General features: G+C 41.6%; 1 long non-coding RNA gene across 1 annotated transcript; it reads right to left on the reverse strand.

The window, feature by feature from the left end:
• Nucleotides 1-1,072: 1,072 nt before the first annotated feature.
• Nucleotides 1,073-3,678, reverse strand: LOC122237777. Its single transcript, XR_006216419.1, has 3 exons — nt 3,587-3,678; nt 3,083-3,273; nt 1,073-1,498 (listed from the first exon to the last, which is right to left on the reverse strand). It is a non-coding gene; the product is annotated as an uncharacterized LOC122237777 (long non-coding RNA).
• Nucleotides 3,679-10,964: the final 7,286 nt, after the last annotated feature.

The raw sequence follows: 10,964 nt of genomic DNA on the forward strand, positions 1-10,964 counted from the left end.
GAAAATAGGACTGGAGCTGGTCATCTAGAAGGAGTGTAATGCAAACTGTAATATTGTGGTTGATCTTTTAAAAAAAATAAAGGAAAAAGAAAATATTGTGGGATATGAACACTAGGTGACAAACATAATGACAAACACAATATGACAAACATAATTTAAGAAATGCATTCAATGTACCTCCTTAAATAATTAGCACAATTTGTACTCTTACACACAAGCTGCAAATAAAGGCATAAAATAAAATGCATATCAGCTTTTTCTTTGCTATAGGTGAATGACGCCAATTCCCAAACAGTAGCTAATTAACATTCTAGATTTTATAAGTGTTTATATCCAAGAGCTGGCATTGACCTTTAATTTCCTTGGGCTGGCTTAACGATAAATGCAGACTTGAAAAACATCAACATATTGCCAGTTGAGCTAAACAAAAGGCATTTGTTTCTCTCGCATGGATATAAACAAGAGGAACTCTTAATTTTTCTGTATGCAAATGCATGCATTACGAAAAATAAAATACCCCCCCGTGCACACAGCTAGCACATCGTGAGACTCACTCACACATCTGTTACGGTGGTCTAAATCAAGCCACTGCAATATTCCTGTTGTTTTTTAATATGCTGTGAGCAGTTTTCTCAGTAAGATCAAGTTAGAGCAGCTGGTTATATCTGAGGAATTCAACCTATCCAATTTAACATTTACTGAGCGCTGTCCTCCCTGTGGTTGGAAAATCAATGATAAATAAGGCATGACCCTTATATTTTTGGAGCTCAGAATCAATTAGAGGACTCTTCTAAGCACATACATAATTATAAGTTAGCCTATTGTGGCAACAAAAGTGTTATTAAATTGCTCTGGGACTGCCGAAGAGAAAGCAAATTCTTCCAACTAGGAAGACTGAAGAAGGACCACAGATGTTCCATTGGAAGTACTTCCTCTTTGAAGGACACATAATATCGGAGTGATAGAGAAAGAACTTTCCAGACAGAACGAATCTCTAGACGAATGTTTTTATTGCAATGCAATCCACGTTATGATTAGTAATTAGTAAGAGCGGTTTAGGAACCACCTCGCGTCGCATATTTTGCAAACGTTACTTCTCAGCGGGCTTGCAGTTACTGGATGGCATTTTCTGAGTGATTGCTAAATGCCGTTAACTGGGCTAAGACTTTTATATGTCTTAGTTTATTTAATCTCCAAATGAACACTACCAGGTATAGGTTACTACCTCTATTTAGTGAAAGAGGAAATTATGGCTCAAAAATAGGAAATGGCAGCTAAAAGTGATCGGTCTGGTTTTCGGAACCCAGGTCTGCTGATTTGAAGACTGTGCTCTCCTAAAACCAGCTCTACTGTTCGGACGAGGAAACTGGTAAGCGGCAGAGTTGAGATTCTCACTCGCCCACGGTCCGGTTCCATAGAATTTGCTCTTTGCCACTGGTAGCAGGACCTCATCACTTTAGTGAACACATGCAGTTTTTACCAGCAGGAGCACAAGTCCCTAAAGCAGGAAAATATTCTCATAAAAATAAATGTCAAAATTCCTGACCTACTTAATAAATAAGTAAAGCGTGCCCACCCACTCTGGGAATTTCCACACGAATGTCCTGCTGACCTCTCAACATTTATTCTTCCTAAACTTGACTCGCTGAATTCTTTTTCTTTTGCTTTAAGTGTTGATTGCCTTCTTTTTGAGAGAGAGAGACAGATAGAGAGTGAGCAGAGGAAGAGCAGAGAGAGAAAGAGAGAGGGAGATAGAGAATCCCCAGCAGCCTCCACGCTGTGAGCACAGAGCCCGAGGTGGGACTCAAACTCAGGATCTGTGAGTTCCTGACACTCACAAACCATGAGATCATGACCTGAGCCGAAGTCAAGAGCAGAGCGGCTAACCTACTGAGTCACCCGGGTGCCCTGCTGAATTCTTCTTCATGAGGCGTAAAGGCTGCCGTCACTCATGATGCCACACGTGCCAGAACCTGGAAGCCATTCTTGACTTCTCTTTCGTCATTACCCACATCCATTTGATGCCCAGATGGTTCTGATTTTGTTTTCCACAATTGCCTTGAATCAGCTCCCTCTGTTCCATTTCCACCAACGAGTCTGGTCAAGCCTGTATCATTGCCTGTCTCTGACCTCCTTATAATAAGACTTCCTCCACTCGGCATTTCTTCCCGTGTCTATCACATACACCTCTGCCAGAGGTATCTTGCTAAAAGCGACCCGGTTCTCACTTTTGTGGCTAAATCCTTAAATCCTTATTACAGCATGAAAAACCCCGCACTGCCAGTTCTGGGGCTACGTTATAGCTCGAGGACTTAGTGTCCAGATTCTAGAATCAAGCCCCAAGTGTTTCAATCCCGTCTCTGACACTTGAGGCTGTGTGACCTTGAGTCATTTATTTGGCCTCCCAATTTCTGTTTCCTCACCTCTGAAATGGCAACAATGGTATACACCTAACAGCACTGTTGCATTGACTAAATGAGTTAATACATGCAGAATGTTGAGGTCAGTGTCAGCCGTTAGTGCTAAGTGTTTGCTGTCGTTATTAGTTCATCCCACGCGCACATCCGCGTGCTTGGGATACGTTACACTTCTAGCTGCCGGGCCTATGCATAGAGCACTCTCACCCTGGCGTGAGGCTTCTTTTTCCCTCTGGCCAACTTTTCTCACTCTTAAGTGACCCCGTTCCGATATCCTTTCAGCCATGGTGGCCTCCTTGTCTCCCCTCTCCAAACGGGGCTGCTCCACGGCCGTGTGTTGAGGCTGTGGTTGCAGCATTTATAACACTGCCTTGCAAACCTCCATTCCCGTGTCAGCCAACCACCCCGAGCCCTCCCCAGAGCTGAACTTGGGCTTTACTCTGCTGTTTCCCAGCAGCAAACACAAGGCTGAGGAATGAGTGGCATAATCGTAAGTGAGAGAAGAGAACCCTGGCAGGAGGAGAAATGCGTGACTAGATGGGGACAAGCTAGGGCAGGATACCTGGTCAGGAGGTTAGTCACAGTCCCAACGATGGATATCAAAGACGATGGCAGTGAAAGTGTATCTAAGAGGCTTTGGAAGTTGAACAGAAAATACATAATACCTGGTGAGGGGGCGATAGTGTAATGCTATGTCAAATATAATGCTGGCGCTTGGGCATAAAGAGGGATAGCTCGTATTTTGGGCGGTTGCTCATCTTCTCTCTTCTTTGGCCATCCCCCTCCGTCTTGTCTTCCTCCTTAAGCTCCTCCTCTTTCTTCTTCATCCTTGGTTCATGGGTCCACATATGCTGAGCTGTATATATGCGAAGTATTTAGAGCATATGTGAATGGCAAAATTGCAATGAGGACTCTGAAAGGGTAAATCAATGTATACAATACAGCGTAGGACATCGAAAAGATGGGGAGGCCGAATCCCCAGAGTGCTTCCCCCGAGGAACCATCCCCAAGGTCAAGCAGTGCTTATTACTTGTGTGACTCTTTGGTCTCCTAACCACCATGAGAGGTTGTGGGATTGCTATCACATGATGCAAATGAGGAGCATGTACAAATCTGTTCTGAAAATTATCAGGGGCTCTACAAAGGGGAGGTATGACTTTTCTTCTTACTAGAGTGTTGTAACAGGTTTCTACCTAACGAGCTCAATTTTTGTCTTGCCGCTGGGAGATGTGGTTCTTACAAGTAGACTGCATTTATTTAATCTGGCCGACGTCTCCAGGATATGAGTCAAAGCTCACCGGTACTTCCCCGAGCCCGGTCACGTGAGTTGTCGCAAGGTTCTTTTTCTCGCGCGGACGCGTGGTGCATATTTGTGTTTGAAGGACGTAGGTTTCCGTGTCACCTTTCAAAATTTCAGTGAAAAGATGAAACAGCCAGAGTCCTTCTTTAAGTTAGTTTTGGCTATCTTCTAAGAGACCAAAAATGTCAATAGCCTTGTCAAATCAAGTTAAACCTTGGCCTGCACCCAACCCTTGCTCCATTGGGTGGAGGGCACGTGATATTCTTTAAATAGTGTCTGAAGATCTAAGGGCAGAGATGACCGGCAATGAAATGTTTTGATGTTATTTTTTGACACATTGTTAAAAATATGCTTCCTTCCCATCCTGTGTACGATACGTTTTGTCACCTCTCCCAATCTAAAATAACATGTGGTGACCTTATATTAAATGCCACTTGGTGATTAATTAAGGCAAGACACCAGGACTGCAGTAGCCTGTGACAGAATAATTGCAAAATGACTTTAAGAGCATCTTCTGCAAAGCTAACATATACAGATTTCTTTTAAGGCAACACACCTGGCAATTACTTGATGATGTTTCAAACAAACTCCTAACGTACAAAAACCCTTTTGAAATCTATGTACCAACATCTAAAGACAATTGCAGCAACAGTGTAATTATTACTATGGTTCTGGGAGTGTCAGGGACTGCAAAGCCTCTGAGTTAGCCAGCCACCATTTCTCGATGCCAGTAGAGGACAGGATTCTCCTTTATCAAAGGTGAGGGATGATTTATTCTTCGCAGCAACAGCGGTGGCCAGAACATCAGCTTTTTCGTATCTGTTCCCTGAGACCCAGTTCCTATAAGGTGATGTGAAGAGGCCGGGTGACATCTGCACATACAGTGCGTGGCATTACAACAGACGGGTCCTCAGCGTAGGGAAAATAATCTTTTCTGATGGATAGAAGGCATACTTGCTCTTTAAACTGCAGGCAAATGCCCTTTGCTCTGGAGGAAAATAGTATTTTTAACTTCCAAGGATGCTCACTTTACTCACACCTCTGAAAAGAAAGTCTGGGGGAAAAAAAGGACTTTTGATTCCTCATGTGTGAGACATGTAGAAAGACCGTGGACCTCTGGATAACTGTTGAACTATAATGTCCCAACACAGAGACAGCATCCCTGGAGCTCTGGGACCCATCTTGCCAGGAATTGAACATGGTCCCTACTCATTAGTTACTTTGCATCCCAGGCATTTTATGTCACCTAGCTGTCTGCTTTCTCATCTGCAAATGAGAGTAATAACAGCCCCTTAAAGTCAAGACTTATTTTGAAGAATAAACGGGTCGACACGGTAAACACTTGAGAAGTACAGAATTCTCTGCTTTCCAAAAGTTTGCCCTGTAACAGCTTTTCTCCTAGAAGCTGAAATCCTTTTCAGATTTCCTTCAGTTAGCGAAAATGGGCACTAAAGTAGGTCTCTCATCAGAGTGAAGTGATGTAACTGGAACTTTCTGAAAGCAGGAGACAGTCTTGGCTTGACACAGGGTTAGCTGATGGAAGGTTTTATAGGAGTGCTCTACTTTTGGATAATGGGGGAATCCTGTATTACTTATTACGGATAAATTACATTATAAATATAATATGGATTTGTCTTTCTTAGTTTGAGCTATAACTTAAGTATTGCAAATATATAGAAAAAGACTATCATAAATTATTTTCTGGAGCTAACATACTAATGTTTATTTATCATTCAATCTTCTAACATCTGACAGTGAATATTATGCGTTTTATATCTCTTCAATTTATTTATAACCTATTGAGCTTTCCATGTTTTGTACTAACTTCGTTAGATACGTCTGTATTTTCGCAGAAAGTTGGAGATCAGTGGCATTAGCCCCAGGGGATAAAGCCCGGCTAGCCCAGCTCTATGTGTGCCCTTAACTTACACGCCTTTTCCCATTAGATATAAGATATTCTGTGGGAGGATATATCATAACCCTTGAATCTATCACAGGACCTTGTACAATGCTATGTGATAGTAAAAATTTCATACTTATCTAGTTCCTATTTATCTATTTATAAGCACTGCCATCCATTATCTCTTTGTATAAATCCTCCCGCTTTCATATTGAATAAGCTAGTCTCAGAGGTAGTTCAGTGCCTGGCACAGCATCACAGGACTTGAAAATTGAAGAGGTGGGCTTCAACCCATGTGTTCTACATTACACCTCCCCCCAGCAGAATGTCCACTCCTGCTGTGCTGCTCCCTCCTCCTACCTAACCATGAGGACATAATGCCACTGCCTAACACTTTGGAACAGCTTCCCTGCCCTCAGCGGTAAGGCCTCTGGTATAAGGAGATGGCGAAGCAATTCGACAAGATTGCTACTGGTAATCCTAGTATAGATTATCCAGTTTTGAGTCTCCCCAATAATGAGACTGCCCTCGTTTGGATAAACTCTGCCATCAGACTTACTTGCTCCTGCAAGACAATGTGGGATAAAAGAGCAAGAGGACAGCTTAGTTGAACAAAAGGTCCTGGAAAACTATCTTTCTTCAAGATGGACTTGTGAATCCTTCACCTGTGCTACAGTAGTGTCCACATGGGCACCTTGAATCTTATATGTGAGCTCAGTAGCAAGAATCCAGAGATAGGTACAAGGAACAAGACTTGGTTTTACTATTAGGGACCCTATGTTGCTTCAATCTGGTGCTAAATGGCTGCCAATTGTCACTCAGCAAAACAAAACAAAAGAAAAGAAAACAGAAGACATAAAAGCGATGCTATTTTTGGTTGGGTTTGTGGCATATATTTACATCAGCTGGGTTGCGTTAAATCAAACTGGCTAAGGAAACATCTCGGGATTCTATACAAGTCCAGATGTCGGTGGCTTGGATAAAGGGTAGCCGGATCTAATCTGACAGAAGAAGAGAATAAGACACATATAAGATGCCAGCAGTCTGAGCAGTAAGAATGTGATTTTGCAGAAGGGACTCTTGTTCCAATAGGTAAAGTGTTAGACTTGGAAACTGAAGATGACTCCAGTGATGATCTTGATCTTACCCAATTCAGACTAGGGACTAGGTACAGTTCAACGGGTACACAGGTGATCAGATTTCTTTGACTGCAAGAATCATTCTAGATGTCATTCATTATTAGCCCCAAGTAGAAATAGGTAACAGTGTTCCCCCCAAGGGCATTCTCAGGGTAGTAGATCTTGAGATTGTGCCAACATGGAAAGTCTCAAGAGATCCCAATAATCAGTAATCAAAAAACAAACTTGAATGTTGGTCTACAGAAAGCCAATATCTTAGCTAGAAAGTGAATATTAATCTTCCAAACCCAAAGAGAAAGCAATAAGCAAAACAAATGGAAGAGAAATGAGCCCAGAGAATGGAAGAATTAACAGGTATGTGGAGTAAAGGGCTAGAACTACCAATGTCAGTAGCGAGAAAGAGTTGAAGTTTTCCCTTTATGTGGTATATGGAATGGCAATGAGGGTCAATAGGTCTGAATGACTTTCGGATACATGAGTTGTTATGTCTACGGTAGCAAAATGTATTCCAGATCCTTCCAACTGAAGGATGTATTCCAGATCCTTCCAACTGAAGGATGAAGCTAATGATATGTTCTCTACTCTGAAAAGCCTGGCTCATAAAATTGAAAGACTAAGCTTGCTTCTAGGCGGACATCCAAATGGATTCCAGACAGGTACAGAAATCTAGAGACGAAGGAATTTTCCAGACAGTAGAAGAAGAAGAAATAAAGATGACACATAATGAAGTCCTGAAGTTCCAGCTATGATGTAATTCGTACCCAGCTCATTAAAGCCAAGCAAGGAAGATTTTTATTTTCACCTGAGTGATTGTTAAGGAAGTCTAGAGCAACCATGATCAATTTTTCACCTGTCAGAGTTGTGGGACATATTTGAACTTTGCTGCTAGACAGAGGTATGGAAGACATGCTTTAATTCTGATTTTTCCTAACACACACATGATTAGAGAAATTTATTTTTACCCATGGGTGTCGTTCATTTGTCCCAGATACTTAATTAGGGCAGAAGCACCCCAGCGTTCTTAGATTAGATAAAAAACACCCACGGTGTTCTCAGCCTTACGGGGACCCCAAAGGTTTCGTATAATGAAATAGTGCCAAATCCATCCCATACAGAACACAGAAGTCTGTCTTGCTTTTATTACCTATTTAGTTCTTGTGAAGACTAGGCCTGTCCCAGCTGGTCCCAAAGGCAGTGAGGAGATTGTAGAAGGTGTGACAGAGTGTAGTGCCTGCATGGCTGTGGTGCTGGACACACAGTTAAACAGCTGCACTCTGGTCGGATGAGACACCTGCAAGTCCTAATACTTCTCTCTTCTCTTCCCAAGACACCACCTGGGTACCATGCACCCCTTCTGCATTTCATAGTCTCAGTTAGATGCCTCCTATCCGCCTCCTCCAGATCCGTTCTCCTACTGCGTCCGAAGCTCAACATTGTTTATATTCCTTCAGCTACTTTAGACTGGGACGTTAGACAATCTGATCTTCTCCGTTGGGAAATCGCAATTAGCCTCACTGTTCTTCAACCCTAGGAGTTCCTGCTAGTTCCCTGTTCTCGGGTGCCAGCCTAAAGAAAACTTGTAAGATCCTGTAAATTCAGCCCCACTCTGTTTCATGATAATTGCCCACCAGAACAGAAATTATAGTCGATTCTCCCAGACTTTAAGGAAGAGGTATCTGGAAATATTCTTGCCATTTGGAACCTAGAATCTGATATGTTTGGAATAATCTTTATTATGTACCTCCCAACTTACAGGGTCTCTCCCACCCTCACTGCACCTTGCCCATGCAACAGATTCATAGCTTTACCTCACTGTCAGTCTGGGCCAGAAGCCTGCCCCGACTGAAATTGAGTCTGATTCCTAGGCTCCTCTCACTCGCTTGGCCTTTGCTAGACCTCCAATTTCTCAAACGCTTGAACTCTGATCAGAATTTCTAAGGATTGGCTGAGTGGAGTTTCAGTGGAAAATTTTCAAAACTCCCCCATCTGAGTACATGTGTTGTTACCACAGGCATATGCCCATTGCCTCGTCCCAAACTCCGAGAGTCAGCGCTCTGAGATATAAATGCCAAACCAGAGAATGTGTGAGCTCTCCATGATCCTTTGGGTACTATACTTTGAGTTGCTTTCCTTTCCTATAATGAAGGCAGGTGTTCCAAACATATTCAACATAACTATGTGGTGAGGCCCCCGAGGGAGGACAATTTCTAATGTTATTAAGGAGAACCTAGCAACAGTGTAATGCCTCTTTAATAGGAGAGTTCTTTCTTAGCTCACTCAACTGGAGCCCCAGGGAGTCATGAACGGAGGCCAGCAGCAGAGCAAAGGGGTCAGCTCTTCAGCTTCCCTTGTTCCCATTAGCAAACCACCTGCTGAGCTTCAAGAATGACTTCTCACAGAGCTGTTTAACATGTGTTTTCTCAAAGTGGCCCCAGGTGTGGGTCATGCTATCCAGGAACACACAAGCACTTTAAAATTTTGCAAGCAACCGGAACTTCAAGATCAAATGGACACAGTGTTTGGTAAGAGCCAACATGACCACCTCGATTTTTAGAGGACAAAATTAAAATTAGAAAAAGAGAAAGAACCAGTAGCTTTAGATGTCATGAATTCTAACATGAGTAATTTACGTGCCAAAAGAGAGTACTGGCCCTTTGAAATGAGGCAAAAAAATTAAGAGCAGGGTGCATCTGTATTTATATAAAATAAGTTAAAGTTAATTGTGATTTATTTATGACTTTCAAGTTCTGATTTGCATGCCACAAGACAGATTTATGTGTAAAGGCATTGATCTTTTTTTTTGAGGCAGAGAAACAAGACCAATTATTTGTCATTTCTGGTTACCTGGAATAACTATAATTTTCAATAACAGCAAAGGAGAGGCTTTTGGTCTTCCTGGCTTCTATCCTTGAGTCTTGATTAAATTATTACTATGGTTATATCAATACAAGCTTAACTACCCCGATCCTTTGCAACAATATGAACAATGGTTGAGTTGTTTTTGTGTTTCAGGTGTTATGATCACCAATTTTCAGTACTTGTAAGTCTCTCCCACAGAGAAACATTGACGTACATGTGTTCAAAGGATTCAACGATAACAGTCACTGAGAACATTCAGGAACTTCAGCCAGTGATAACAAACTTCCGTGCCAGGAAAGGACATCTACAAGGCTTTTCTGTAAACACTCATGACATGTTTTTTCATGCTGACAGTCAGGAGACCCTCACTTTTATTATTCTTAATGTTACAAAGAGATTTGTTTACAGGTATTTGGTCTTCTTTATCATACCAATATAGTCATGGTTGAGGTTTGAGAGTGTGAGAAGAGAGTGAAGGGGTGAGAGCATCTCATAATTTATCATGGGGTGACTACATGCCATCACAGTAAAAACTAATACAACTCTTCACTGAATAGAACAGTGCATAAACATTTTTATGGATATAGCGTAATAAAAACATTTCACACCCCCGATGTCCCCAAATGACTAAGATGCAAAGTGAACATTGAAAGCTGAATAAACTATATATCTGCCATGCTGTATAGTAAGAGTAAATAATTTGTAATCAAACAATACGACTGTGAGTTTTAACAAACAAGTGATTTCAATAATTCCCATCAGTATTGGATACAAGCATCACTTATCTTCTTTGGATCATTTAATTGCATTTATTATAACCTATTCATGGTTTGGAAAGAGTTTGTATCCCACAGTTTATTGGTGTTAATTTTGTAGTCCCCTGAAAGTCCTCAGGTGTGTGCATATGTCCTGTTCTTTTGTATTCTGGAACCCATAGATGTGCACAGAACTCTTTGAACCTAATGCAGAACTTTTTCCTGAATCGTACTGGTTTTTCTGTCAGTGGACCAGGACTACCAAGTGGTTCTCCTTTTTATTTCTATTTTCTATTTTCTATTACTTTCTATTACTTTGTCATTTAAAATTTTTGGTCAGTCCCAAATTTGACCTCATGCCTTCTCTGGTTTCTCCAAAGGCATCAGAAAAATAATGGAATGAAATAGATAAACTTCTAAAAAAAAATCTATGCAATGAACCTCTAGGGACTTCCTGTCTATTGACCTTTATCCATTCACTCATTTGCCATTGACTGATAAACTGCTATGTCTGAGACTTTTTGCTAGCTGCTGTTATAGAGAAATGATTAAGACATAACCTCCACCTCAGAGAGCTCATAAGTTATTCGGGGA

Source organism: Panthera tigris, chromosome B1, assembly GCF_018350195.1.
Source record: "Panthera tigris isolate Pti1 chromosome B1, P.tigris_Pti1_mat1.1, whole genome shotgun sequence".
In the NCBI taxonomy this organism is placed as follows: domain Eukaryota; kingdom Metazoa; phylum Chordata; class Mammalia; order Carnivora; family Felidae; genus Panthera; species Panthera tigris.